Source organism: Pleurodeles waltl, chromosome 4_1, assembly GCF_031143425.1.
Source record: "Pleurodeles waltl isolate 20211129_DDA chromosome 4_1, aPleWal1.hap1.20221129, whole genome shotgun sequence".
Classification (NCBI taxonomy): domain Eukaryota; kingdom Metazoa; phylum Chordata; class Amphibia; order Caudata; family Salamandridae; genus Pleurodeles; species Pleurodeles waltl.
In genome coordinates, this window is record NC_090442.1 from 981528311 (window position 1) to 981553479 (window position 25169).

Consider the following 25169-nt stretch of genomic DNA (forward strand, 5'->3'; position numbering starts at 1 on the left):
GGATGAAGCACTCTGGGCACCCTGCCCCCTCCAGAACCAGTGGAGAGATCCATCCACTACCTCTGTCCTTAGCATGATGAAGCAGTCTGGGCACTATGCCCCTCCAGAACCAGTGGAGAGATGCATCCACTACCTCTGTCCTTAGCAGGATGAAGCACTCTGGGCACCATGCCCCCTCCAGAACCAGTGGAGAGATCCATCCACTACCTCTGTCCTTAGCAGGATGAAGCACTCTGGGCACCATGCCCCCTCCAGAACCAGTGCAGAGATCCATCCACTACCTCTGTCCTTAGCAGGATGAAGCACTCTGCGCACCATGCCCCCCCAGAACCAATGGAGAGATCCATCCACTACCTCTGTCCTTAGCAGGATGAAGCACTCTGGGCACAAGGCCCCCTACAGAACCAGTGGAGACTGTTATCCACTTGAGAGACTGTGGCTTTGCACTCCCCAGGATGGAACAGTGGGCAACCCACCCACTGTAGAGACTTGAGAGACTGTGGCTTTGCATTCCCCAGGATAAAGCAGTGGGCAACCCACCCACTGTAGAGACTTGAGAGACTGTGGCTTTGCACTCCCCAGGATAAAGCAGTGGGCAACCCACCCACTGTAGAGACTTGAGAGACTGTGGCTTTGCACTCCCCAGGATAAAGCAGTGGGCCACCCACCCACTGTAGAGACTTGAGAGACTGTGGCTTTCACTCCCCAGGATATGGCAGTGGGCAACCCACCCACTGGAAAGACTTGAGAGACTGTGGCTTTGCACTCCCCAGGATATGGCAGTGGGCAGACCACCCACTTGTGAGACTTGAGAGACTGTGGCTTTGCACTCCCCAGGATTGAATAGTGGGCATGTGGCCCTCTCGTGGATTTGGCGTCGTGCACTCAAGCGGCTGAGGTGCCCCCCCCTTTCCCTCCCACTGAGGTGCCTGTTTTCTTGCTCTCTGATGCCCCTGCAGTGTTCTCTCCGTCATGGTCGGGGATCTTGTGTGGGCCCAGTGTTCCACTGACTTAATTGGAGCACTACCTGGACTACTATGCTTGGTGTATATTTTGTTAATGGTGTGTATATATATATATATATATATATATATATATTTTTTTTTTTTTTTTTTTGCCTACTTGATTTTAATATATTACAATGGTTACACTCATTTTTTTATTGTCTTTGCATTCTTCCGGGGGGGTTGGTGGGTGTAACTGTGATGTATCAATATGTATTAGTGTGTGTGTTGTGGTGGGTGAGGTTGGGGGTGGGGTTGTTGCGTGTTGCGTGTGTGTGCCCCTGTTTTTTCCCTCCCCCCTCCCCTGTGTCGTAGGTGCAGTACTTACTGTGGTCTTCGCCGCTGGCGTTCGTGCTCCTGGTAGAGGAGCAGGAAGACTATCACAGGGAGAATGTGGAGTTCTGGGTCCATGGTGTCCTAGTTCCTCGTGGGGTGTGTAGAGGTGAGCGTTTTCCCTTCGGAATCCTGTTTCCGCCGTGTTTTTATCCGCGGTGAATCCGCCCCGTAAAAGGTGGCGGATTGGTAGGTTGTGATATTGTGGGCGGTACATTGTCCTCCGCCTGTCTGTTGGCGGTGACCGCCGCGCTGTTTGTTTGTGCCGCCGTGGCGGTTGGAGTGTTAAAGTGGCTGTCTTTGTTGCCGGTTTCCGCCACAGTCGTAATTGCAACATTTTTACCAACGGCCTGTTGGCGGTCTTACCGCCGCTTTAACACCGACTGCCAGGGTTGTAATTACCACCTATGTTTTAATAGGACGAAAAGAATACAATTCAAATGCTATGGATGATAGAGAGTTTGAGAGATTGAGGAGGAACATCAGGACTCCTTCTCATCTGAAATTTTTTGTGTTGATGTGATTTTCTAATATTCTTTTGAATGTTTCAGTGTATATACATATTGATGGTTCTTACAGTTTGTACTAATTTTCTTTCTTATCCTGTTACTACCTTGTGGTCATCAATGAAAGGGGAGAGATGTGTTATATTCTAGTTAGCACTAGAATCAGAACCTGGGCGAGTTCGGGAAGTGGGAGCGCAAGAGAACTGGGGCGCGTGAGTGAGACGTTGGGCTAGGGAGAGAAGGAGGTTGGAGCTGGAGAGAGGAGGCTTGGGACGTTGTATCTGAAGACTCTTCTTAATTTTAATTAAACTAGTTAAATCTCTACATATTTCCTTGGACTCGCTTCGATTCAACACCAACCTACTGGGGTGGCTCATTTCCATTAACACTCCCCCTCCAGACCATCTGCAAATTCCATTTCTTGCCCTGCCATCTGGCTTGGGGGCTGAGAAAGAGAAGGTAGGCCTGGCTGGCATTCCTTACTGTCATGCTCTCTTTGAAGCCCAGGTTCATTTACTCAGCCCCCTTTGTGGCCTGTGCTCTGCAGATGCAGAGCTCACCGACCAGATAACCTCTTCTTTGTGCAGGCCATTTATCACCTTATCAGAGCAGCTTGGCTAAGCCTGTTAAGGATCACCATTCAGGAGAGGCTGCTTGAAGGGCGGATTTTGGCTCACAGAGAAGAAAGTCCTATAACTTCTCTTCGGTATTAGTTATTATAAAGTCAACAGTGGCAAGTTGTTGCATTTAATCATCACCAATCTTTTGAGTCCTTGAATGACATTGTTTCTAACTCCTTCCTAGCAATATTGATACTTAAATGAAATATTCCAATGTTAGCCTACGGAGCTAAGTATCTACAATGGGGGAAAATGAAATGGGCAGCTTTTCCCTCACCAGAGCATGTAACACATCTTTTATAATGTCCCAGCTTATAGTTACATGTTACCACCTCCCTGAGGTACTTAGGGGAGAACTTAGAGTTGGCTTATGTGGGAAATAAGGTAGATTGCCACTCTGGAAATACCTTTAACTCCAAAGTCAAATTTGCATATATTTTACTTTTAAAAACAGTCTGCAAAGCAGGGATGACTTCAAAAATAATACACTAAGGGAGAGTATATGGGAGCAAGAAGAAGAACACAAACCGTACTCGACTCCCAAAAAAACAATACTGAATCACAAATGTGAGTACAGGGTTCTTGTAACGTAAGTAGGTCGGTAGTGTATCAATTGTGACATAATTGGGAAATAAAAACACCTACTCAGATACCCGGGTGAATTTTAAAGAAAAGGGGTGGAGGAAAGGCGCTTGATTCAAGCGGTCCTGAAGGAGAGGTCGGTATAGGCGCACAGAGAGCGCCCACCTTTGATGCAAGTCTGACTATAAGGGGACGCTCCCTCTCCAGGATACCAGAGGCCACTAGCCTCGAGTGTTAGGGTCCTCCCCAGGTATTCCCTTGGTTAAGTTAGGTCCTTCCTCCACCCCTTTTCTATTGTGATTATTTGTGCAGCGCTTAAGAAGCATATGCAACAGGGATCCAACGCCCTGATGAATGCCCAGAGGCCCTCCATAGCTCAATTACAAGGGCAGAAACATGTCGGCTACTTCTTTTAGATAGGTGACCTTGTGAGTCATTGCTCTCACACCGGTTCCCCATTCCTTTTTAATCACACCACACAGAACCCTTTATTAAAATTCACCCGGGTATCTGAGTAGGTGTTTTTATTTCCCTAACATAGCTGGATCCCCTTTTCCAGAAATTAAATTAATTTACGCGCTCCCTCCTGTTCTTTTAACAGTGAGGTCGACTCCGCTCAGGTGGCACTGTCCTACCTGGGTGGGGCTAAGTGGTCATATGATGAAGCATGACACTATATAGTGTGTGAGACCACCTAGTCCGTAAAGGAAATCCCCCTCACAGACCACACACCACTCTACAGCTCACCTACATTTCACCTCTAGTCGAGGTACACGAGTGGTCTAGTGTCACAATTGATACACTACCGACCTACTTACGTTACAAGAACCCCGTACTCACATTTGTGATTCATGACTTCAAAAATGACAGCAGGCAACAGAGCAGCGCACATTCCAATTTAGGAAATCTACTGGGCCTCTAAACCTCCCTTGACTGATCTATAGTAGGGACTTATAGGTAGTTTGAATCCCCCTTGCCTTTTTTTATCCTAGGGACTTACAGGGGTCTGTCATTGCCAATTGTGATTATACCTAATTACCATATGCCCTTTTAATCAGAGCATTGGCCCTGGGCCTGGTTAGCAAAGGCCCACGGCACAGTCAGTCAGTTATCACCAGTATAAAGTAAAAACAATGGGGGTGAACAGAGCTAGAAGAATGACTTTCTACCACACACAGAAAGGACACCACACAAAATGGCACTGTAGGGTCCAGTGTGAATTGTTCAGCCCCGCTGGCCTTTCCAGGAGCATTTTCTCTGCTGATAGGTGGTTCACATGGCAAAGATGATTGCACTTTAAATGGGAGCTGCTGAGATAACAGTGAAAAGAGAGACCATGGTGATAACCTTAACACTTACAGCAGTATGCAACAGCGAAGGCATCACTAGGGCAGATTTTCCCCCTAGGGAACAAATGGGTCACAGGCAGCAGCAGAGCAAGCTTCAATTACACATACAGGTAATGCACATTCAGCTCAGCACCATTGAGACGTTTATGCACACATGAAAGATGTACAGCGCTGACAGGAGGGAGTTAACGATTCGCTCACTTAGAACAGTGACAGTATCAGTTTTGAAATTTCCTTCATATAGTAAGGGCAGTGCATAAAGTAGCTATGAAATGTTTTTTTACACAAGGAAGACACCGCATAGACAGCAGGACTGAAAGCTAGGGCAGCAACTATGAAAACAATTTTACACAAAACAGATATTGTATGCAAAGTAGTAGTGCAGTCATCATACAAAAAACATGTGCATTACACCTTTCTTCACATATTGAAGTGTAACTTAGCATCTGGTTGTCATCTCACTTACCCCCACGTCTTTGAAATACAAGCCAGATATAAGCCAGACATTGCGGTTGTATCATCAGGTCACCTTTTACAGCAATGAAGCTCTGTGGAGCAACACAGAGGAAGGATTTTACCAAGGGGAAGGACTTCATTTTGCTTTCCTCCTTTGAAGCTAATGACAGCATTAGGAATGAGGACAAAACTGCTGTTGCTGCAGTTTTGTATGAAAGCAGTAGACAACCACAAATATGGAGATTAGGCTTGCATCACAAGCACTGGTCTAGAGTCGCAAGGGCCAGCTGCCTTGACCACTGGTGTGAGGCCCACTGCCTGCAACGCAACAGGAGCCTGTCCCAAAACTCGAGAGCTACCCAAGAGATGTTTTCTCCATCTAGGAAGAACCATCACACAAAAGAGAGAATAGTACTCTTAGTCATGCCGCACGGAAGAGCTTGAGAACGTTTGAGGTAAATCACTGCTTTTATGTTGCTTGGCCAAGTTCCCCTTCATACACTGGGGTTTTATTTTCCTCTTTCCTCCTGTTGGTGCTTTGTGTGTTATCTCCCACATCGCTGTTGCTGAGCACCCTTTGGTGCGACCATTAAACCTACTGTTCTTGCAGTTTACGTGCCCTAAGACTGGATACATTCTCCTGAATTCTGCATCGCCTATGAAATAGATCACTAATGACTGCAATGATTTACCCCGCTTCTTGGGCAGTGACCACTGGACACCTTTTTATGTTTTTTAAATATTTTTCATGAGATCCAGAGCCAAAATACATTATTCGCATTTCACAGATGATAACATAAAGACACCGAACAAATAACACATCAATACTGTTAATTTCATATTGCACAATTATCGTCTAAGGTGCCCAGAGCCTGTCAGATTCCCATAGTCACATTTCTTGCAGATTCCCTCCCCACAGCTGCCGCAACACAGAATCCTTACAATTCCGCCACTGATGATCTGGTTACGCAGTTCTCCCACCATCCACTTCTGCCTCATTTATTATGCTATAATATCTCCATGAACTGTCCCCAGATTTGAGAGAATTGCGTAGTCCCATCACATCTCAGTGCGTACTGCCACTCCTGTTTCCTAACTTGCTGCATTTTGGTGACCCATTCCTCAAGAGTGGGGATTAACGAAGTACGCCACTTCTATAGTAAGAGAGATCTAGCACCTGCCATTGGGATATATAACAATTTTGCAAACTTGGAGTCCTACTTACCCAAAGGATTATAGCCCAATGCTAGTAACCAAATATTTGGAGCAATTTTTATCTGCAGGGCTGTTTCAAGAAACCGAAAAACCTTGTCCCAGAATTCTTGAATGGGACCACAACGACCTACAGCATGGGTCCAGTTTGCGATAACTGCAGCCTTACATCGAAAACAATGCCCGGGCTGATTCCGATTGACCTGTGCTAAAAATTGTGGGCTTCGATAGAGTAGCCATTTACTAAAATATAGCATTCTGCACCAGTTGGCTCCTCTTAATACATTAAAGTTCAACCAATTAATTTTCAGTCACATTTTCTCTGTAATTCTAAACCTTCATATTTCTCCCATTTTCCGATTGCTTTTAGACAGGGGTCTGAGCCCCTAATTTCCGTGAGAAGCCTTTTCCATTCACTTGCCAACTTATAGCCCGAGGGATTAACCAGGTCTTTAACAATATTTTGACTGGACTCTACCTGGCTGCTATCAAGCCCACAAAAATGTCAAGCATCGTTTCATAAGACGCTAAAATAAGGAAATCCCCCTGTACCGCTACACTGATTTCTAACAAGATTTTCCACTTATCACCAGAAACAAAGTTCCCATCGTCCCTGAATCCAGCATGCTCTCATTTTCTCATTACATCCAGATCCAACCTGGTGCCTGATTCCATTACCAATTCTGACAAAGGGGTGAAAGTTTGAATATGGGGTATTGAATACCTACAATAGAGATCAGCCTGCTTCCTGAACAACTCCTTGAGGATCTTATAACAAACTTTTGGGGGGGATTCCGATAATTTTACCACATCCCGTACCCAATGATCCTCACAGATCAATTCCACAAATACATGTGGGAAAAAAAAAACATGTTGCAGCTTTCTATTGAATCTAGCCATATATTGTCCAAAGTATGCAAAATAGTATTCTTTGATATTAGGAAGTGTCAGGCCCCTCTTCTCCAATTTTGCAGATAAAGTGCTCAGTGCAATTCGGGCAGTTTTGTTTTTTCAAATAAAGGAAGTAAACATAGATTCTACTTTTCTAAAAAAAAACTGAGTGGTTAAAACACAGGGAATGGCTGAAAATAGAAAATTAAATAGTGGTAGTATCAACATTTTAACCAGAGCAACCCTTCCTAAAATTGTAAAAGTAAGCAAACCCAACCGTGATCGCATGGTCTGAACTTTATTGAGGGGAGAGGCATGATATAGATCATATAAACCATCAATGTTTGAAGATAATTCGACTCCCAAGTATCTCTTAGGTCAGGGGCTCAAGCAGGCCCCAGCACCAGTGGTCTTTCCCGAAATCTGTATCTTTGTTTCCACAATTGGCACACCCATGGCACACAGTTAAGTCCCTTGTAAAATGTACCCATGGTACAAAGGGTCCTGTGGCTAGGGAAGGTCCCCACTGGGGGACCCATCACCAAGCACATGCACACTGCCTTTGCAGCTTGTGTGTGCTGGTGGGTAGAAGAAGGCAAAGTCGACATGGCACCCCACTCAGGGTGCCATGCCCACAAACCACTGACTATGCCATAGGTAAGTCACCCCTCTAGCAGGCCTTACAGCCCTAAGACAGGGTGCACTATACCACAGGTGAGGGCATAACTGCATGAACAATATGCCCCTACAGTGTCTAAGTCCATTCTTAGACACTGTAAGTGCAGTGTAGCCATACTGAGTTTATTGTCTGGGAGTTTGTCTTTACGAACTCCACGGCTCCATAATCACTTCACTGAATGCTAGGAAGTTTGGTATCACACTTCTCAGCACAATAAACCCACACTGATGCCAGTGTGGGATTTATTGAAAAATGCACCCAGAAGGCATCTTAGAGAAGCCCCCTGCATGTTAGCCAAACTGCTAGTGAAGGACTGACCTGTCTGTGCCAGCCTGCCAATTTAAGACAAGTTTCTGACCACATGGGGTGAGAGCCTTTGTGCTCTATGTGGCCAGAAACAAAGCCTGTCCTGGGTGGAGGTGCTTCACACCTTCCCCCTCCAGGAACTGTAACACCGGCTGGTGAGTCTGAAAGGCTCAAGCCCCAGGGCACCCCCGCTAGTAGACTTGCCCATCCTCTGGACAAAGCCCTACTTTTAGCAGCAAGTCCAGTGGGAAAATTAGGGAAAACATGGGGGAGTACCCACCCCAGCTAGGACCACCCCTAAGGCAACCAGAGCTGAGGTGATCCCCTCCCTGCAGAATCCTCCATCTTAGTTTGGAGGGCAGGGACCAATATGGTTAGGTTTGCGCCCCCCTCCCCAAAGGGAGTGGACACAAGAAGGGTGCAGCCACCGTCAGGGACAGTAGCCATTGGCTGCCACCCTCTGACCTCTGTAATGCCACTAAATCCAGGATTTAAGGGCTCCCATGAACCCAGATCATCAGATTCCTTGTGGCCTGACATGAAAGAACAAGTACTGCTAAGCTGAAACCCCAGCAGAGGAGAAGGAATATGAAAACTGACTTGGCCCTAGCCCTACCAGCATGTCTCCTGCTTCAAAGATCCTGCACAAGAACAGCGACGCATCCTGCAGGACCAGAGACCTCTGCCAAGCTCCAGGGGACTGCTCTGCATCCTGAAGGACCCAGAACTCCAGAGGAAAGTGGTCCTGTCCAAAAAGAAACTACACCAAAGGACTTCAGAACCTCCCGGGATCCGCGAGTCCTGACCACTCTACACCCGACACCCATGTTCAGGCGGCCCAACCAGCTAGAGAGGATCCCCAGGCAATTCTGAGCAAGTGGCCACCCAGGGTTGACCTTTCCTGCCCCTCACGACAATGTCTGCAGTGTGAATCCAGAGGACTCCCCTGACCGCGAAAGCTCCAGACAAAGATTTCTGGTGCCTAAAGGTGCACTGCACCGAACCCCCCCTGGCCTTGGAAATCCCAACAACCGGGGCAGCAACATTCAGCAGGTGACCCTCGTACTTGTCCAGCCTGCGGTTTTCCTGAACAGGGGCCTCTGGACCCAGCCTGCAGCATCTAAGTGACCCCCAGGGGCTCCTCATAGGAAAGCATTGGGAGCCCGATGCTTTGTTTGCAATCTGCACCCAGCCGCCCCTGTGCCACTGAGGGTGTGTATTTGGTGTCTACTTGTGGCCCCGGTGCTCCTCTGAACCCCCAGGTCTGCCCTACGAAGACACAGGTACTTAGCTGCCAGCAGATCTGAAACCGAGTGCCCCCAGTCTCTATAGGAGCCCATGTTCAATTTGCCTCAACTCTGACTTCTGCACCCAGCCGGCCCCATGTTGCTGGTGGTGGGTGTATGGGGTTAACTTGAGCCCCAACCTGTGGACTTCCTACCCCCCGGAGACTGGCACTGTAAGTCAAGTATTTAACTGTAAATTGTACTTTTCTTCCCCCAGGAACTGTTTCTGAAAATTGGTGTCCACTTTTTAAAAAGATTAATGCCATTTATTCAAAAACTGTACAACTTACTGATTCCAAACAAAGTGATATTGATTCATATGTGAAATACATATTTATTAATGTACTTACCTGCAACTTGAATCTTGTGGTTCTAGAAATAAATTAAGAAAGGTATTTTTGCAACACAAAAACCATTGGTCTGGAGTCGTTGAGTGTGTGCTTCTTCTATTGTCGGTGTGTGTTCAATAAATGCTTTGCACTACCTCTGATAAGCCTAAATGCTTAACCACACTACCACAAAAGAGAGCTTTAGTATTATCTACTTTAGCCTCTGTTAAACCTCTAAGGAACCCCTGGACTCTGTGCATACAATATCTCATTTTGATATAGTAGACACAGAGCCAGCTTCCTGCACATAATTTTCTCCATATTACTATATTCCATGTTTCTTACTCCAGAAATCGGGCATTTTAGAGCAGAAATACTACTGCCTTTGACTAGCTCCTGTGCTTGCCATGCCAAGAATCTACCCGTGAAATACTTTCCTCATAAACTTTCTGCCTATAGGTCGGGTATATTGCTTCAGACCTACACAGGCCTCTATCGCTAAAAGCCTGCGTGGCTTGATCTAGGCTTTTCTTATTTTCTCTTGAGTGGTACGTTACAAACTTTTCTAAGCTCTCCTGCACCCTCCCTTCCAGGGTCCGCATCAATTGTCTAATGCTGCGACTATTGGCCGCTTCCCTTGCTATCACAATCCCCCTTATATAAGCTTTCAAAGCATCCCATACAATACCAGAGGGGCTGTTCCATTATTCCTACTAAGAAATTCTTGAATCTCTTCTTCGCAAATGTGGACCCAGCCTTCCTCTTGAAGATGCTGCTTGTTAAAAACCCACCTCCTGGGTCGCGCTCCAACCCAACTTCAAGAACAATGATGGGATAATCTGAAAAACCATTGGGAAGCATCCGCTGACCCTTAAAAGCTAGGGTCTTTGTTAGCAGGAAAAAGTTGATCTGGGATAAACTACAAAATCGACTTGAGTAGCATGTATTTTCTAACTTAAATGGGAAAGCCTCCATCAAGGGATCGCTAAGTGTCAGTATGTTTAAATAGGTCCAAAATCTTGCACAACTCTAGTTTTTATCTGCTTTTTCCCTTTTACTGAGGGGTCTATACCAGGGTCTTGGGAAAATTAAAATCCCCCTAAACAATGGTCTCCCGAAGGACTTGTATTAGAGATTGAAAGAGTTCCTCATAAGACCCTGTCTTCTGCCGGTGCATACAAGCTCACAAATGTTAAGTCTCTTGGAGTGCATGGAGCAGTGCACCCAGCACCAGCGTCCATCTTTATCACTAACAAAATCTAACACATGAGCCCAAGTCTTTTAGCCAAAAATACTGCTGTGCCTTTGTGTGCAGCTTGGGCAGTAGAGAAATCTCTATAATCTTCCCAATCTTTAAACAAAGAAAATTCTGGGAGCTTCTTGGCAGAGACATGAGTCTCTTGAGCAAAAGAAAGGTAATCAGCTTCGACCCAGGCTTCTATTGCCCCCCACGTTTTCCTATTGCTCAGCCCATTAGCATTCAGAAAGGCAACTCACATATAATCCTATTCCTAGTCTGACCAACAATATACAGAAAAAATTGAAACAATGGCAAGAACTGAAATTATTGGACAAAGATGAATATCAGTACTTGTTAGTGGCCACACCGAGATATCCATGCATCTATACTGTACCAAAAATACACAAACAATTACCATTCCCTCTGGGGAGACTGATTATTTCGGGAATCTCGGGGCCCACAGAGAAAATATCTGAATATGTAGACGTTTTCCTCCAACCAATGGTTAATAATTTACCATCATTTATTAAGAACACCACACATATTCTAAGTATTCTAAGTGACTTTGAATGGGATGCTGATATGACACTAGTCTCTTTAGATGTGGTCTCTTTATACACGTGTATTAGACATGAGTTGGGTTTGAAGGCAGTTGAGACATTTCTTAATAAGAAATCAGTTACCCTCTGGGAGCACACAAGAATGATATTAGACATGATTGAACTTATTCTGAACAATAACTTTTTTCTGTTCAAGAGAGATTGGTTTAGACAAAAACAGGGAGTGGCAATGGGCTCGAGATTCTCCCCTTCTTACGCCAACCTCTTTATGGGCTGGTTTGAGGAGAGGTGGGTCTGGGGCCCTAATGCCGCCAAATGGCACTCTGACATTTTATATTGGGGTCGTTATATTGACGATTGCTTAATGATATGGACAGGGAGTGTGGAACAACTTACTGAATTTTGTGAATATCTAAATGGGAATGATATGAATGTAAAATTCACGTATCAGCATAGCAAACATTCTATTGACTTTTTGGATGTACAACTATATATTGACAATAATAGAATTCACAGCAGGTTATATAGAAAATCAACCGCCTGCAACTCTATACTACACGCTGCAAGTGCTCATCCGTACCACCAAATATCTGCAATCCCATATGGTGAAATGATTCAGGCAAGACGCAATTGCAGTGAGGACAAGGACTTTAAAGTATGCATTGAGGATATGTGTCAATGTTTTGAACAAAGGGGATACGACAGGCGTGTCATCAATAGTGCAAAACGGCGAGTTAAAAACATACAAAGGGGACATACACTGAAGCCTAAGAAACATATTATTGAAAATGAACGATGAAAGGTTAGACTTATTACAGACTATACACAGAACGCAAAATTGTTGCGTAAGTATATACACAAACACTGGTATATTCTATCACAAGATGATTCCTTAAAAGACATTGTTGGTACTAAACCTGAGATTACATACCGTAGGTGTAAAACATTAAGATGTATTTTAAGTCCTAGTTATCCCTCATATCATACTAAGGAGGATTGGCTATCATCTCGAACAATTGGCTTCCATAAGTGTGGACATTGTAATGTATGTAAGTTGGCTAGTTGTAAAAGAACAGAGTTTACAGATATGTCTGGGAAAATCTTTAAGATCATAACATGTCTTAACTGTGGTACCCCCTTTGTGATATATATAGTGCTCTGTAAATGCAAACGGTATTATGTTGGAAATACAATTCGCCCATTAAGAATCAGGATAGGTGAACATGCAAGGGCACTTGCACATGAAGACTATAGGTACCCATTAATCGCACATATATTATCATGTGAACTACAAGGACGTTATAAATCCTTTGAGTTTTTTGGTATTGACCATATCAGTATTGACCCAAGGGGAGGTAATAGGGAACTAACATTAAGGAGAAAAGAGGCCATGTGGATATTACGATTGAAAGCAGTTGAAATAGGTCTCAACACGGACAGGGAACTTGAATATTTTCTTGGTGATTAGGTGGTGGGGTCCAGTTCAGGTTATCGGTGTGTTTACAATGAGTACAAACTAATAGGTTGAAACATATCCCAAACCACCTTAAAAAGATTTATACTAAGTATACCATCATGTATCGCATGGATACATGATAAGTACATTTGCCTACACGGTGACCGTATTCTGATACCGTTTTGGAATATTGTCGTTATCACTACATTTTAAATTTACTATACAATATGAAATATATGCTCAGTCTGATTTGTCTTCCAACAGTTTAGAAGGGTTCGCTGGTATATTGTCATGTGCCAATATCATTTTCTGTCATGTGAAAGCATTATTATCGAAGGAGTTTATATGTCACTAGAGTATGATCATCACTAAAGGTTCACTTATCCCTAACCATACCTCCCTTTGCGAGCACTTACTAATCTTCACGTAAGTAATACTGTTTATTTCACACCTGATTAACTTTGGGCCCCTGATCTTTATTTGGTATGTGTCACCCATATATATTGGTGATGTCTTTGAGTTATGCAGATAGGCACAACCGTGAACGGATCAAGAACCTCAGAAGCTTTTGTGTATGTAGAATGTATAACACTAGGTATATACATATCATATTCTCTATGAATTAATAAGCGGAGATCGACTTTTGTCTTCTCTTCTGCTTTAATTGATAAGGTGAACATTATATTATTTCCAGTATGGCCACCGGCCCAATAGTCCAATCTTTATTATCGTTATACAGTTACTAATAAGTAACTAGCATTAAAACGATGTGGTTAGTATAACGTAATAGCTCTCTGTTTATCAGCTTTAGTCTACTACCAATATGGCGGCCAGGACTTTTAGTCCTTTCTTTATGTAGTTAACCACTAATTAAGGGCGCGTGACTTTACACACCGCTTTAGCACCCAACCCCCTGATCGTATAAAGGGAGGGGAGATGCTATCTACAGCGTTTGACTGACGCACAGCGCCGCGCGTACTCGCGCTGGGCTGCCAAATACGAGTCTACACGAGCCTGAATAACAATACACCAGCAGGTGAGCTTCTTGATGAGTATGGTACTCTGGTCTTGTATCTTTGGGCCAGTAATTATCTTCATGTATATTTTGTGCCTTTGTGTGCAGCTTGGGCAGTAGAGAAATCTCTATAATCTTCCCAATCTTTAAACAAAGAAAATTCTGGGAGCTTCTTGGCAGAGACACGAGTCTCTTGAGCAAAAGAAAGGTAATCAGCTTCGACCCAGGCTTCTATTGCCCCCCTCCTTTTCCTATTGCTCAGCCCATTAGCATTCAGAAAGGCAACCTTTGCTATACAGTTTAATTCACCCATTCAGCCATTCCAAAAATTAAGTACTGGAGCGTCGTTCTAGCATGTCGGCTTTTGCAGTGCCCAAAAAAAGGGACGAAGTTAAGTGAAAGAATCAGGGTGCCAGCATAACTATGGTGCAAAATATACATAAAGTGACTGTAGTGCATACGTTCCAAAAGGAAGTGCTACCGCCTTTAAAGTCCCAAGCACGCTGATCTAATTTCATGGGAATCCAGTTATTAGCATATGCAGCAAATCTCCTGTCCTGCACCACCATCAACCTCCCAGGCCTGTGGCCAATACTATCCATATCTGTGCACACCACATAGCTTTCTAGAACCACTGCCCTGTGTTGAAAAAAAAAACACTGAAATCTATATGCGCCTTGGTTGTACCTCCATGTGCCCGCACCACATGCAATAAATCAACTTTAGGATCTTGTTTGTTTAGTTTCCTTCCCCTACACATGTCCCCCCCATGTCCACATCTACTCTGTGCGCCCTGCTTCCACCTTCCATCCCTAGGTGACCTATATCTGAGGCCACCCTGTCTTGGGACTCTAAGATCACCCCCCACCTCAATACCACCAAGTGCCCCTGCCTCAACCAAACTACCCAGCTGCACCCCCCCACCCCACAACCCCAAAAGTGGCACCTTGACATAGCACCCTTATTGCCCAGGGCATCAGAGAGGCATCTTCATATCCAATGATCATGACGCTTATTGGCTGTGAACATTTGGCATGACGGTCTACCTGCTTGGCTGAGTTGCTCATTCTACTGCCCTGTCCCTCATTTAAACTCTGTATAGAGTGCAAAAGAGCTTTTGCCACTTCCACTGTGTGAAGTATATTAGCCCACCCCTTGAAAAGGACTTTGAGTTTTGACTGTTGCACCAGGCCCATAGGGGTCCCAACTTTCTGGAAATCTGGAATCAGGTCTTTGAATTCACGTTGTCGCCGTGCTGCAAGTTCAGATATATCTGAAAAGATTTAAAACAAATAGTCCCCAGGGACTTGATAAACCTTAGCTATAATTGTCAGTGCAAGCATTTGTTCTTTGATACGATAGTCTCAGAAGTTCATCAATATCATTGCTATCCACTGACTCTGTGAGGACATACTGTTTTATAAGATCAGAGATTCATTTAATAGCAGTCTGCCCATTCTCTCGACCTTCTGGTACCTTGGTGAACTTTAAGTTAGAGCAGCGTGATTGATTTTCGGCATCGTCCATCCATGTCTGTAACTCTGATAATTCTGATTTACATTTGGCAACCAATGTTTCCAGGTGAGACCCCCGCCATCTTCCAGGTCAGATACCTCCTTAACACAGGTGTTCAATTGTTGCATATTGTTGCTTATAAGACTTAATTGAGCTTCAGTGTTACGGTTTGCTTCTTCTTGTGACAATTTTAAAGCTTTAAGTTCGCCCAGAATTTGGAGAACCAAGCTCTCCGATGGTGAAACACATTCTCCCACCTGCCAACCTCTCCTTTGATTCTGGGTGGCTAGCTCAGGATGACCTGGTGCTAAACAAAGCGAGGTACCCACATTTCCAGCCATATTGCCAAGCCCCTGCCACTGCTTCAAGACCCCAGATCCCATTAGACCAGAGGAAAGCTCAAATGATATTGAGCCAGAAGAAGTATAAGGGTCTGAGCAGCGCTAAATGTTAGACTGAATATGGGGCAGATGAGATTGTACAATGGGTACTGAGCTGCTTCTAGCCTGCCAGCCTTCCGATGAATGATCAACTGATTGCATTAGCTTGGGGGTTTCTTTAAGCTCCTTGGACCCAGATGAGGTAAATAACGTGTAAGAAGAGGTACACCACTGTTTTGTTGGGTACCAGCATATCTGAGCTTTGGCTGTGGGGTCCACTCAGGGAGACTCAAGCTCTGCGACGAGCTGGGGTCGTCATCTTGGATCTGGGGCTCGCCCCCTACTTGGCTGCAGCTCACCAGCTTACTGCGCTCTGGATCCATGGTCAAGCTAGTTGCTTGAGAAGTGAGGGTAGAGGTTAGTAAAGAAGTTGGAGTTGGGGCGGGTCCACCTGAAGAGCTGGTCCCTAGACTTGGAGTTGTGTCTAGTGAAGATGGGCATTTGCCCTTCAGATTGCGTGCAGGCTTTGTATTTTTACAAGCAGAGAGTATCTTGAGCTGTGATTCATGTGCAATCCTTTTTATTGTGATAAGTATTATACAACAGCACCCTGCAATCCCCCCATTGTTCTGGTGCCGCTTGGAGGCCACAATCCTAACCCGAGCCTACGAAAAATGCTTCCGTAGCAATCCAAGCTACCACCCACCCAGCGAGAAGGCCTAATGCTGCCCACACCGGGGCCGTAGAGTCGCTAGGAATTCATTGCGCTTTGCCACCTGGCATCGCGCTACTGCGGATCAAAAACACACGCTCTGAGCTCTCGTGAAGCCAAGTAGCCGGGCAGCTCTCACAGCAGGTCATCACCGGAAACACGCTTCCCCTTCGCCTCGACGATTAGCTGCGGATCATGACGGGAGCTCCCTACGTGGCCCAGTCAGTGTGTCAACAGAATTGACACCTTTTTATGTGAGTGTCAGCCTCACATTCTCTACAGCATCTGGCACTACGTTCAATGTGTAGCAGCCACGAGGCATGTATGAACTGAAATGAGAAAATGTTGCAGCTACCTGCATCCAATTGTGACAAGAATTGCGTAAAGATAAATGGTTGACAAAAATACCAGTTAAGGTGTTCATTTTCATTACAGCATACTATCCACTCATCACCTTTGTTGTCCTGTCAACTGTCCATCATTGCGGACCTATTCTCATTCTATATTGCGATGCCCCATTAGAACAACAGGCACACTAGTCTTATTCCCTTTCTCTAGAATGGGCACTTTAAGGACTAAGCCATTTTACCTTACTATGCTGGGCAGCCACTACGAGTGAAAATAACATTACTTGTATAAGCTATTGGTTTACTGAACTATTGGATTGTTATGTAAATTAAACTTCTGTTCATTTTTAAAAACAAATAGTAATGAGTGACCATTGACATTTGTGTTCATAGGTTTACTGTGTTTGGTTTCTAAGCCTACATCGCCTTGTAAAAATAAGTTTGAACTGCTCGACCTTGCTACTCCCTCACTATCAAAACTTACTAATACGTTTCTTGATATTTCAGCGCTGAACCTTAGTGCCCAATCCTTGACGCTAAGTGATAACATAGACAGCACTTGCTTGAAGCTCTCCAGTTCTGGAGAACTGGACTCAGTCATAACCCTATTCTCTGTACTGGATGACAATTGTGCAGCCGCTTATTATTTTGCACCTAAAATATATACCCACCACTGTGACCTCAAATTCACTTGCTGTTTGGTCCTTTCTCACGTGCAGGGTGCCATGTGTTTCTCTCCAACGCTAATTACACAAACAATAAATAATTTCCCAAACCCAGCTTGGTTGAGTTGCCACTTTCTGTCTCCTGATCAGTACCACATGGTTATTCTCTTGTCTATTACGTCACCCTCCCCATAGGAAACACAAGCTCTTTGAATTAGACTGGTTCAGTTTCTTGATCACCTGTATGAGTTGTTTTCTGGTGCTTCTCATCTCCCTTCACCATCTGCTTGGATCCTTCTTATGTGGGTTTTTTTTTACACCTCTCAAACAAAGTATTAATAACATTGTGGGGGTTATTACAACTTTGGAGGAGGTGTTAATCCGTCCCAAAAGTGACGGTAAAGTGACGGATATACCACCAGCCGTATTACGAGTTCCATAGGATATAATGGACTCGTAATATGGCTGGTGGTATATCCGTCACTTTACCGTCACTTTTGGGACGGATTAACACCTCCTCCAAAGTTGTAATAACCCCCTGTCTATTACATTAAGCTCCAATAGGTGATATTTTCCTGCCAGAAAAAACAGTCTGCTGTGTTATATGTCTGCATATTCTCTTGGTGGCCACCAGTAACCCCCAAAAACCCTGAATACCTTTTGTTTTCAGTCAGTAGAAGTCCAGCCAATTACAGCCTCTTTCTTTTGCAAGGTACCTAAAGTGCAAGTTAAAATTGTGTGGGAGACTGTCACCTCTGCCAGGTCAATAGAGGACTATCTGGTCCATTTGGAGATCCTGACTATGTGAACAGGGATTGTTTTGCAGAAAGGGCATCTGCCCATTTGATCGATACACTTTTGGCAAAACTCAATGCTCACCAGCTGTCATTTTTCTGCAGCCTATTCAGCATTCTTTTTTGTTTCCCAGAAAAAAACAATGCATGGTTTGGTTCTTATGAAATAAAAAGTAAATGTCTAAAGCAAATAGAGAGTATAATACATGCGCATGGGGGGTGCATTTTTGCCCCTGGAACAGCCACTTCTCTCATGGGTGACTTGGCAGGAAAATCCCTTGATTGAGGTCTCACCCTACATACTATGGATTTTCTACCACTGTGACTACCATTGTGACTATGCAGCCCAGTGGCAGACGGAATGCCAAAGGTTTCACTTGGGGGAGCCAGCTGAGGCCCTACCATCATTGCTGTGCCAGTTCTCCCACCCCCAAAATGAAGAGGACCATGGTTTTGGAGGGGTGGGAGTCCTACCAATTTATGGCATGGAAGAACTGACAACTTACAGTGGGGCCTCCTCTCTGCCAAATGATACTTGAGGTGCTTAGTCTTAGGCGGTCATTCTGACCGCGGCGGGCGGCGGTTGCCGCCCGCCATGCGGTTACCGCCCGCCATGCGGTTACCGCCGAATGACCGCTCCGCGGTCAAAAGACCACGGCGGTCATTCCAACTTTCCCGCTGGGCCGCCATGCGGTTACCGCCCGCCATGCGGTTACCGCCGAATGACTGCACCGCGGTCAAAAGACGGCGGCGGTCATTCCAACTTTCCCGCTGGGCCGGCGGGCGACCGCCGAAAGGCCGTCCGCCAGCCCAGCGGGAATGCCCCTGCAACGAGGAAGCCGGCTCGGAATGGAGCCGGCGGAGTTGCAGGGGTGCGACGGGTGCAGTGGCACCCGTCGCGATTTTCACTGTCTGCAAAGCAGACAGTGAAAATCTTTGTGGGGCCCTGTTAGGGGGCCCCTGCCCATGCCAGTGACATGGGCAGTGCAGGGGCCCCCAGGGGCCCCACGGCACCCGTTCCCGCCATCCTGGTTCTGGCGGTGGACACCGCCAGAAACAGGCTGGCGGGAAGGGGGTCGGAATCCCCATGGCGGTGCTGCCAGCAGCGGCGCCATGGCGGTTTCCCTGGGCCAGGGGAAAACCGGCAGGAAACCGCCGGTTCCCCTTTTCTGAGAATAGCCCAGGAAGCACCGCCAGCCTGTTGGCGGTGCTTCCGCCGCCCTCCGCCATGGCGGTCATGGACCGCCAGGGTCAGAATGACCCCCTTAGTGTCTAGTAATGGCATCTAAATGTGATAATCCTTGCACTTGCACTTTCACTTCAATTTACTTTCTTGTGTGTCATGTTCCAAATTACGTACATTTCATCCTCCTTAACCTTTCTGGCATGCTTCACTGGGCCCAAATCCTACACCTGCTCTGAGCGTTAAGAATCTGGGAATAAAATGGCTTAATCTTTGACCATGGCTGACCTGCAGTTGTTAAGGCATGTTTTTTCAACTTCACTCACTAAAACATTTGTTTCCTTAACCCCTTCTGTGCCCAGGGCATAATGGTTACATCCTTGGCTGCAGCGCTGCTATTCCAAGAGCATAACCATTATGTCTTGGGACCGACCAACTGGGGAAGCGCTGGTGCTCCGTCTGTGAGCCCCCCCACCCACAGGCCCCCACAGGGAATGGCAACAGAAGACCTTCTGCCGCACCCCTGATTCTCCCCCATCAGCGATTTGATGGCATCGGCATGTGCATAGTGCACCCAGGTATTCAGAGTAGGGAATAATATTTGGTGTGTTTTGTGTGGCTCCCACAAGGTTTACTTGCCAGGTAGCACTTGTAAATGGTAGATTTATCAATGACATTAGGGAGATTATTTAGTAAAGTCATTGGTAAATAAAGTTATTTTTTATGAACCATTTAATTTACCCTCCTGCCAAATCCAACAAGTATGCCTGAGATGGACTAGTAGGTGGGTGTGCAATAATGTTTTGGTGTTTTTCTTTGCTTTTTACCATGCATACTCTCTCTGTAGCGAACACCTTGCCGTCACATCTTTTTGGAAGCTGGCCACTAAGGGAATAATATGAGGTGTGTTTTGTGTGGATCCCACAAGGTTTACTTACCTAGAAACACTTGTAAATTTTTGTTTTACATTTGCAGATTGTCAGACTGGAGTGGAGTTTCCACCCACGGCCAGCCGGAGCTCTTATCCGGTGCCTGGTCATAGCTTCCCCACCCAGCAAGGCCCAGTCATAGCTTCTTGACCCAGCCAGGAACCCCCGCCATCCTGGGCGCTTTACGACACAGAGACCTGAGGGACTGGCTCAGTGGGCTTGCAGACCCAGGCCTGTTGGGTCGATGTCTCTGAGAAGCCCTGGCCTGGGTGCTCTGTAGCTTGAAATCCCTGACTGGGGAGGGGGTTCGGCTCGGCCTGGTGTTTCTAGCCAAGCTTATAAAAGTAACCAAATAGGCCCAACTGTGCCCTGATCAACCAAAGTACGGTCTGGACTCTACTGAGGGCTTCTCGGAGCTCTCCTTTTCAAGCTCAGCACCCGGCAGGAATTGGGGAGCTGGCCCTACATGCAGGGCTGGTCACTGCTCCAGGCCCGAACCCGGTGTGGCTGGGCGGCACAAGAGTCCTCCGCAGACTGTCTCCACCATACCATGGGCTCAGGGTGCTGCCTTTTGGCTGGTTGGCCAGCCAAGCGACCAGATGGCTTGGGATGACTCAGCAACCAGATGACTTGCGACGACCCGGTGGCCAAGGTGACCCAGGCAGCACCACAGCCAGCCAGTCGATGACAAGAGCGGCCGTGCACTCTGAGAGGCTCCATCCTGGGGTTGCTTGCCTTGTGGCGACTCTTGCAGGCCAGGGATTCCCGCTCCAGCCATCTGGTCACCTGTTGTAGTTTGACTCTTGCTCTAGGCAAGACTGCTGGTTTAAGGATGACATTACTTACATTTGTAGGCAACTATGCCAGTCCTACAACAAGTCCCAAGTGTCGTCCCAACTGTCCCGGCTCACAAGCAGCACTTCACCAAAAACCCAAACAGTAAAAGGTGATTTGTGGCAGCCTTTACGCATGGACTCAAAAGTGCGACATCTCAGGGAGTGTCGTGGTTAAACAGAGATTATCCTTTTCTCACATGAACAACATGTCTCAATCAAACACACACAATGAAGGAGAGGCAGTAACGTTTTTCAATAGATTATATAAACAAAACTGCAATCTACAATTAGTTGCATGGGCTGCAATGATAAGGATAATGAACAGTGCGAGGAACAGAATTGTGAACACGAGAGTCATTAATACAAAGACCTCTACCATCTTGCAATAACATGAAATTACATGAGAGATGAAATATGTCCTAATACCCTAGAATGATCAACCTACTCTCTAAACTAAAGAGAGCTAGGAGTGTTAAACCTAATCTGCTGATGCCATGCCCATGAAAAGAGCCCTCCAACCCTTGTTACCTTGGAATGAGATCTCTAGCTCAGACTTCCTATGGACACGTAGACTGGGTCAGCGTCAAGGCGACGTGGAGCACGGATAGTGTCAATGGCATCTGGCAGGAGTCCCTCTACCTATCTGTCTATGTGAGGTGCATTTATACAGATCTGCTCGGACCCCTGCATAGGTCTGTTCCCAAACAATAGATAATAAGACATGCTTGGGTCGGCAATTACATAAACAATTCCTCGGAAGCCCAAAGTGGGAAAGTACCTAATGTGAATACCTTCTAAGCAGAACACTTGTTTCTCTCCTATTGAATTCAAAACATATCATTACTATACATATTTTAAGAAAAAAATGATATTTTATTCTACAACTATAAACATAATTATACAATTTCCAAGCAAGAAAAGATGATTCCCTGAATTTATAAAACATAAAAATAAAACATATAAAAATACAAAAGACAAAATATCATGACATGAACTCTGAAGATCCACTAGCGATATATAAAAGAGTTACAGTACTATAAAGCGGTTTCTACTTTTTTGGCACAGAATGCGCATATATGCGCAGTTGGATCAAAAGACTGACAACTGTTCTCCGAGTATAGAATGTGCTTTTGTTATTATCCACGATACATTATGAGCAATTAATTTCTGGTGTGATATAAATGTGTAGCTATTGATATGTGATATTTGTTTATGTATGACCATTGTTGTCAGTGTGACTTTGTTTTTTGCTAGAGTTTGTTCGTTGTCCATTGTCCTGTCTTTGTATTTCCATATGTTTTATTTTTATGTTTTATCAATTCAGGGAATCGTTGTCTTTTCTTGCTTGGAAATTGTATAATTAAGTTTATATTTGTTGAATAAAATATAATTTGTTTCTTAAAATATGTATAGTAATAATATGTTTTGAACTCAATAGGAGAGATACAAGTGTTCTGCTTAGAGTGTTGCCCCTGCGTTTCTTTCCTTACTGAGTCAGGGAACCCCCTTGTTCTCGATTCCAATGTGAATACCTACGTCTTATCTATCTTCTGGCACTGATAGCACAAAACTAAAACATTGTCCCAACTAACAACAATGCAGCCATCTTGGAAAAGTATCATTAAATAATTGAGCTAAAACGAGCAAGCTAAGTAGGGTAAAAGTCACTGGGTGACCAGAAGTCTAAGCTAACTCCTGCTCCCATTAAAATAAGATAGAATTCACTACACACCCTGCTGGCCTGCAAAGGATCATGGCCCCCTGTCCCTGCACCTGGCGGCGCAGGGCAAGAGGGGGGCTCCCATGCGGTGTGGCACGTGGTGGAGGCAGCCTCCTAAAGGCCCACAGCCCCCTCTGCGCCCCTCCCCGCTAGTCTGGCAGCAGAGTGACCCCCCCAGGTGTGTTTGTGGGGGGGCACCAGGCACTTGGAGCCAGAAGCAAGAGCCCAACGGGGCTCACCCCCCACGTCACCGGGTAAGTGAAAAAACGGCCTGAGACCCTCCCACTTATCCTACACCTCTCATGTCTCACAGTGCCAGACTAGTGTCAAGCTGATTCTGCCAAGCCTGTTCCCTTGACTGTGGTTTCGCTAGATAATAGGTAGAGTCAGTGGGAATCCAGTTCATCCATTCATACCCGCCAATAATTAGATGATGAGGCATTTGTCTATTCCTGTACCACCACATGGTGGCTCATTCTGGGTTATTATTGCTGCCCATCAGCATCAAATCAGTCTTGGTTTCAACAACACAATGATTGTTCCGGAGTACAGCTACACTTGAACTGTCCTCACTGGAACATGAATCACATATCTGATGGAGACAGTACACCACAGTACTACTGTAACATTATAAATTGTCTATATCCTTAAGAATTAAGATGTTATTGTCATATCATTAATAATTCTAAGATCCACACTGAATATGTGTAAGCAATTACTATATAACTATACACACACTAACTTTAATAAGAACTATATCATAATGCACAGATGCAAAACACATGTATGTATATATATATATATATATATATATATATATATATATATATATATATATATATATATATATATATATAAGAAAATTGAACTATTTCTAATACTAAAATTCAACTGGGCTGCAGGGGACAGGGATCCATTGCAGCACACCTTTTTTTCCCAATTCGGAGCCTGAGGCCAGCAGATGGCCCTCTGCCCCTGGGGAACTGGCCGCGGAGGTGGGTGCCCAAGGCAGTGCGCAAGGGCAGCCATGGAAAACCACAGACTGCCACATGCGGCATGTAGCCAGGTGCCCCAGGACGTGCCCAGGGCAGACCGGTCGCCCACCTGCACTCCGCCAAAAAGGGGTGGCAAGGCTAGGCGCACCGGTGGCATACCTCTGTGACAGGGCCAGGGGGTGGGATCCTGCTGTGGGCAATAATGGGGGTCTGATTATAGAGGGGGGACAAAGGGAGCAGAGCTACCCTCCGAGGGCCCCAGCTGCACCCCGGGAAAGCCCCAGAGCAATTGACGATCAAGCAGTCCACAGACAGGAGTATCCCCGGGTGGAACCCGGCGCCGCAAGGTGCTTTCAAAGTGTTGATGATTAATGTGTTCTGTGATTCACACTAATTCTCGCAGCTAGTTGCGTTCTTCATTGACGCTCGAGCCGAGGGATCCACCGCCAAGAGTCACAGGTATCTTTTCTCAACGTTCGCCCACATGCAGTCGCAGGAGAGACGGGAGGAAGACGGCACCGCTCGTTTGCTGACTGCTCGGCAGGACGGCCCAGTACCTCACCAGGCGCTTAGCCTAGGAGCCTCTCCACAGACAAGCGGGGGAGGCTCCCAGAGCGGCTCAGAGTCCAGACAACCCCACTGCTGCCGGTCCCTCCCAGAGGACCGCTTGGGACCTCACGAGTCTTCAAACCCTTAGCTCGGCCAACACGGGACCGACAATAGCCAGGTACCTTGCGATGAGGGAGGGTCTCCCCACCTGCATGCCAGCTGCCAGCCGCCCGCCACTGGGTCTTGACTCCAGCGCATCAAGAGTTACCGGCTTAAGGCTGAAGCGTGAGCCATGCCAGCGGGCTGGGGGATAGACCACCCCCCTTGCCCTGGTTGGAGGCACCGGAAGGGAAGAGCCCCACTCTAGCACACCTCCACTGAGGGGAGCCAGGGTTCCCTCGTGGCCTCTGCTCCTCCTAGTCCAGGCTGCCCTGCCACCCAAGAAGGGCCGCTCCTCAGTTGTCCAAAGCCCAAGCAGGTTGGGAATAGGGTGCGGGAGAGCCCAGGCTACAGGGCCTTCGGGGAGGTCCCAGCCCAGTGAGGCATTTCGATTTGGTTTCCCTCCTAGGGTCGTGCTGGGTGAGCATGGGTTCTGTCTCAGGAGGGGCTTCCCGTCTTGCCACCACAGACGGGCCGTATCTGGGGGGCATGCTCCTCGGTCCCCCCAGCCTAAGAGGACCAGGTCCTCCCCGGTGGAGGAGCCCACCCTGTGCCCCAGTG

General features: G+C 46.1%; 1 non-coding gene across 1 annotated transcript; it reads right to left on the bottom strand.

Annotated features, from left to right (window-relative positions):
* Positions 1–24201: 24201 nt before the first annotated feature.
* Positions 24202–24355, bottom strand: LOC138288671 (5.8S ribosomal RNA). The gene has a single exon (XR_011202526.1). It is a non-coding gene; the product is annotated as a 5.8S ribosomal RNA (ribosomal RNA).
* Between the last annotated feature and the right edge of the window lie 814 nt (positions 24356–25169).